Source organism: Acomys minous, assembly GCF_964271855.1.
Source record: "Acomys minous genome assembly, chromosome: 5".
Lineage (NCBI taxonomy): Eukaryota > Metazoa > Chordata > Mammalia > Rodentia > Muridae > Acomys > Acomys minous.
In genome coordinates this window covers 117,520,960-117,527,312 of record NC_140494.1, presented here as the reverse complement: position 1 = coordinate 117,527,312, position 6,353 = coordinate 117,520,960, and positions in this window count along the sequence as shown.

Genomic DNA, 6,353 nt, shown 5'->3' with positions numbered 1-6,353 from the left:
ATTCCCTAACCAACTGCTTGCATACACAACAAGAGGAAATGTGGTTTTGTCCCATACCTTCGGGTGCTCTGCCCTACACAGTTCTGAGCTTTGGTGGGGCCAGTGGATGGGACAGAGCTTTGAGGCTGAGGAATAAAAGAGAGGGAGACACCCAGGTCGTGCCCTGGGGAGCCCTGCAGGGGAAGGACCCTGTTTAGTGTGACCTCTCTCCATCTGCTGTGAAGATCCAGGTGATGGTGAGCTGCTGAGAAGAAGGCGTCCCTGTTTCTCTTGCTTTGGTGGATGTCCCCGCCACTTCAGCTATTCACAGATCAGGTTCTGACCTCTGGGAATGGTTCCCCTCACTATTTTTGGGACTCTCTATGCCCACAGAACAATGTGCAGTATTTGGGGATGGGGAAGAAATCAGTGCGCCAGGTCCAAGTGTTCAGACAGACGACCTTGAGAGATAAACCAGGCTGCAATGAGAAGGCAAGGGAAATGCCGACAGCGATAAGGACATGAGGAAAAGGAATATTAATTTAGGATTTGCTCAGAAAATAACAGCACGCCATTAGAACATCCAATTCAGGGCTGGAGAGGTGGCTCAGAGGTTAAGAGCATTGCCTACTTTCCCAAAGGTCCTGAGTTCAATTCCCACAACCACATGGTGGATCACAACCATCTTTAGTGAGATCTGATGCCCTCTTCTGGTTTGCAGGTGTACATACAGGCAAACAAACAAACAAACAAACAAAAAACACAAAACACTGTATACTTAATAAATAAATAAATCTTAAAAAACAAAACAAAACAAAAGAAGCCCAGTTCAACCTGAAAATCAGTTGCTCCTAAGGCTGCAGCAGCCCCAGAGCCACTTGAAAGACCCTGGGTGCATCTGATTCAGTCTCCGTGTTGCATTTCTGAGGTAGCATACAAAGACAGAAAGTAGAAAAGAGAATAGTCTGGCCTCAACAGAAGAGACTGTTCATTTCAAAGCAGTGAAGGGGCAACACTGTTGGTGGGGGTGGGGGGGTTGCCTGCAGAAAGGGTAGGGGACACTTGAAGTTTATATAGGAAGATTGGATAATGGGAAATTAAACGCAGCTGCTGGGGCTCTGTGTAAGAGTATAGTTTCTCCCTCCTGCTATGGTCCACTCCACTGAGACAGTTTATCTTGGGACATACATAGAGACTATCTTAGCAAAAAATTTCTTTTCTAGGGCCCGCCCACTGGTAGCGGCTTTGAGCAGAGTCAGCTGTAACTTCGTAAGAATCCTATTTTTCCAGCTGTGGCACTCTATCACTCCTGACTCGGGGTGTAGCTCAGTTGGCGGAGTGTTTGCCTAGCAGGCACAAAGTTCCGGGTTTTATTCCCCCAAGCACCTCCCAAACAGGCACCATCATGGCCCTCCAGGAGACAAAGGGAGGAGGAGCAGAAATGCGAGGCCACCCTTAACTTAGTATAAAGCGCCCCAGGTGGTGGTGCCTTCAATCCCAGCCTTTGGGAGGCAAAGGCAGGCAGATCTTGAGTTCAAGGCCAGCCTGGTCTACAGGGTGAGTTCTAGGAAAGCAAGGGAGACACAGAGAAGCCCTGTCCCAAAAACAAACAAAGGCATCAAACCAACAGAGTCTTAATTACTTTCCTATCTGTGATAAAACACTGTAACCAAGGCAACCGACAGAAGAAACAGTTTCCTTTGTCCTTAGGCTCGAAAGGGTTCGTGTTAGATTTCGGAGGCAGCAGAGAAACCAGTGAGAGGCGGATACTTCCAAGTGGGAGAAGAGGTGTCTGCAAAGCGGGAATGAATACTTGGAGTTTATATAGGAAGTTTGGTGAAGGGAAGTTAAATGCAGCTTCAGGGGTCCACACTCGAGTCCACAGTCTCTGCTTGCCCATCTGAGTGTCCAGACAAGGCTGATTTATCTTTGTAAAGTGGCTTGCCCTGGCTACCAGGATGCTGATGATGGTGAGTGACTGAGTAAGGCAGTGGCAGTGGGGTGGAGGATTCCAGCGAGCCTTAGGAGAACAAAAAGTTCCTTGGTCAGCGTCTGGCACTGTTTGTTCAAGGTTTATTCTGACAGGACCCATGGTGAGGGACAGAGCCTTTTGAAGCCTCAAAGCATGGCCCCCAACGACATCCTTCCTCCAGTAACACCATTCCCCCCAAATAGCCACCAACTGGGGACCAAATAATCAAATTCCTGAGCCTTGGACCACATGAGAACCTTTCTCAAACAGAAACAAAAGCCAGCTAAACAAACAGAAAAAGTGAAAACCCAGAAAGGGCAGTGACAAAAGAGTGGCAAGCCCTGGGCTCCAACCAAACCCAGGGACATCTTCACAACTTTCTACTTCCTCTGGCTTCTTCTTGTGACCACTGGTGTGTTGTTCTTCTTTCTGTTTGTCACCCAATGGCGTGATGCTTTTTTTTTTTCTTTCTCTTATGTGGATGGGTGACAAAAGTCATGCAGGAACATCTTTGAGCTCATAAACATATCCTGCTCATAAATATACAAAGTCTGCTGCTACCAAAATAGCTTTGGATCCCAGCACAGGCATTTCCAAGAACAGACTCCCCTCCTTTCAGGAATTCTGTTAAAGCAGAGGATCTTTTGGTTTGTATGCCCAGCAGAGAGAGCTACCCAACCCGGTTACACTGTCCTGATCCGGACCCCTTCCTGAGCCCTGTGGCTGGTCACAGAGTGTGGACAGACCAGCCTCATCTCTATGTAAATACTGATGCTAGTTCATTATAGCTATAGGCAGCCACTGCAATTCCTTCCAACATAATCTTAGCTTATTATGAACATGCAAATTCCAACTTGTCTAATGAAAGGGGAGCCTGCTTGTGGGGAAATTTGGGATTAACTCAAGGCTAGATTACTCTAAACTCCATCCCCTTGGCCAGGGATTGTTTTAGAGATGGAACATCCTAAGCCACTGTGTGCCAGTAAGATCCAAAGAAAGACATGGCGTTGGGATAGAAAACCAGTCTTCTGTCCATGAGCCCCAGGCTTCTGAAACTTTCTATTCATGACCCCTTTCACCCCACAAAAATTTTATATGGCTCCAGGCATATATAATGGATGCACAAATCAAATATCATTCTGATAGAAAACCAGGAAGAATTTTATCTTTTTAAAAAATTATTTATTTATTTATTTATTTATTTATTTTTTGTACGGTATTCTGCCCAGATGTGTGCCTACACGCCAGAAGAGGGCACCAGATCTCATTAAGACACAGTTACTGGTCTCTTCCCTTTTAGGTGGGACTTTTACCATTGGCAAATGGATCCTGCATGATACCCCTCCCTGAGCATCATCCTGCCCCAATCTCTTTTTAAGAAGATCTATCTTAATTACATGTATACATGTGTACCTGTGTGTGGTATTGTGCACATGAGTCATGGTACCCCTGCAGAGGGTCTCCATGTGACCTGTCCAATGTGGGTCCTGGAAATTGAATTCAGGCCTTACTCTTAACCTCTGAGCCATGTCTTTAGCCCTTAGAGTCCTTAATATTAAATATATATATATATATATATATATATATATATATATATATATATTTGTAAATGTGTGGGTGCCCTAATCACAGTGGTGCGTGTAGAGGTTAGGGGATGACCTACAGGAGTACATCCTGCCCTTCCACCATGTGGGCCCTGAGGCTCAGGTCCTCTAGCTCAGTGGAGAACACCTTTAGCTTCGGGACCATAACTCCTCCATCACCCGTCCTACCTCTCCCTGCTCTTGTTCACACTGAGTCCTGCCACGGGGAGGCTGGCCACTTCAGGCTGTCTTCTTGTGTGAAGAGTGCTGCCCCTTCCAGGAAGGAGTCCCCGGGATCAGCAGTACAAATGCACACCCAGACGAACGGCATGAGCCACTGCCAGAAGAGCCATCGTTAATTTTTATGGCAACAAATGGTCTTGCCAGCATGTTAAGCTAATTTAGTGAAAGCACCGGGAGGAAGGTCGTGGGCTAGATCTGGGCTTGTTAATAATGTCAGGCTTCATTTGAACCACTCCGGAAATCCCTCCCCGTTGCCTCCAGCTATCTGCCACAGGTTGCTATTTTCCTCAGAAATCAACAGTCCTCTCATATACAAATGTGGGCTCTCTTTTGTATTTCTCTAGAAAATAATTAAAATCCCGGAGCTCAATAAATACTTAAAGAGAATGTGGTTTTAATTAAAAAACCATCTCCGATGCTGTAGTGGCAAGTCTCCCTTCCCAGGCAGGCATGCTGGCGACAGCCACATGCATTGCAATCTGCTAAGGACGTGAAACCAAAAACCTGTACAAATAATAATGGCTAATTCTGACTCTTTACAGAAGGGACAGGTGGTGAAGAAAGATGCACAAGGGCAGAGCTAAGCTGCTCTCCCTGTGGGATAAGCAGTGGGACAGAAGCATCAGGGGTGCATGTGGCAGTGTGTTCATCATATGTAGACCCAAGTCTTTAAAACAACAATAGTGGCTGAGTCTACCCAGCTATTGGTGAGAAAATGGCCTTCACCAAGCACAGACCAACTGTTCCGCAGTGTCTCGGCCTGTTTCATCCTCAGGAGGAAATTCTCTCGTTCGTGGCTTTTTCTAAAGATTTACTTATTTTTATTTTATGAGTAGGGGTGAATGGCTGCATGTATATGTCTGTGCACTACATCTATGTCTGGTACCTGGGGGGTGGGGAGGGCCAGAAAGGGTGTTGGATCCCTTGGAATTAGAGTTACAGATAATTGTGAGCCGCCATGTGGGTACCAGGAGTCCAACCCTGGGAGAGCAGCCAGCGTTCTTAGCCCGCTGAGCCCTCTCTCCAGCCCCTATCCTTTATTTCTTAGAGATGCAGAGAGGTTAAGCCAGGGCCCCATAGCTGGTGTGCAGTGGAGCTTGGTGCCTGGAAGAGAAGTGGTGGTGTAGGAACAGGGCCTGGCTTCCGTGTGTGTGCGTGTGTGTGCGCGCGCGCGCGCGCGTGTGTGTGCGTGTGCGTGTGCGTGTGTGTGTGTGTGTGTGGTGGGTGACCTTTCTTCTACACACTGTGTTCCAGAGCTTCTAACTGGAGGGCAGCTGGAGGAAAGGTCTCCCGAGCAGGCTGCTGTGCTGGGGATGTTTGATGCTCAGACTTTCTTGTTCTTGGAAGCTCTTTCCACACCCTTCTGGCAAGTCCATCAAATCACTCACGTTCCACATTAAAATACAAGGGTGCATGGCTGGCCAGTCGCTGCAGAATTGCGCACCCAACTGCCAGTCTATTACTTCAGTTTTCTTCCCCAGCAACCACCCCCGTCCCACCCCCCCACCCCCCACTCCCGTCCCCACCTCCCACTCCTGCACCCCTCAGGGCCAATAAGTCTTCTTTGTCAGCTCAGAGAGATTTTAGAGGCTTCTGGCAAAGTAATGAGAGGCAGGGACAGGTCTGCAAGAGTAGATGCTCCGGGGCAGGGAGCTATGCTGGAAGCTTTCTTCCCAATGCAGCTATGCTCACAGATTGACTCAGGAGAATGGGGCAATGTTGGAACCCAGTGGGCCATGAACTGGCAAAATCTGTTAGAGTAAGGAAGGCCGGTTGTGTTTTTAATGGGGCGCACGCTGCGGGCACTGAAAGAAAACTCCTTGGTTTTGGCTAGGGGTCCCTGCTTACAGCATTGCCCAACAAACAGCATCACAAAGCCTCCCTGGTACCCATGCCCGCCAGCACAGTCCCTTCAAGGCCCTGCCTCTGCACCCTGCAGACAGTATCCAGCAGGGGGCGCCAGGGACCAGGGTTGGACCCAAGATCTTCACAGACCTAACGCGGGGAGCAAGTCCTCGGAGGCCTGGGTTTCAGCGCTTCCACCACGCGGACCTCCGGTGGGCCCTCAAGGCTGAAGTTAAAGGTCAATCCGCAGAGCCGTCCGGGGCCTTCAGCTCTCGGCCTCTGCCTCTGTTTAGGATCAGGGCTGCTGCTTGTTCCTGGACTGGGCAGAGTCTGGTTCTGGAGCCCTCAGCTTTCAAGCTTGACAAGTTTTTGTGGCGTCTTTCTCCCGCTTCTACAGCACTCACCTGATTAAATACTTGTTCCTTTAACGGTCAAAGACCACAGGGATGGAAGGTGGGAGTTGTTTTTACGCGCCGCCTCCCACCCCTTCCCAAGGCCACTGGAGCTTTTGATTGTTTGGGGTTTTTTTGGGGGGGGGGGAGCGGTTCTGTTATTGTTGCTGTTGGTTGGTTGGTGTGCCCCGCCCCCCCCCCCCCCCCCGCCCCAGACAGGGTTTCTCTGTAGCGCTAGCTCCTGGACCTCTCGCTGTAGATCAGGCTGGCCTCAAATTCACAGATGCGCCTGCTTTCGCCTTCCAAGTGCTGGGATTAGAGGCGTGCGCCACCACCGCC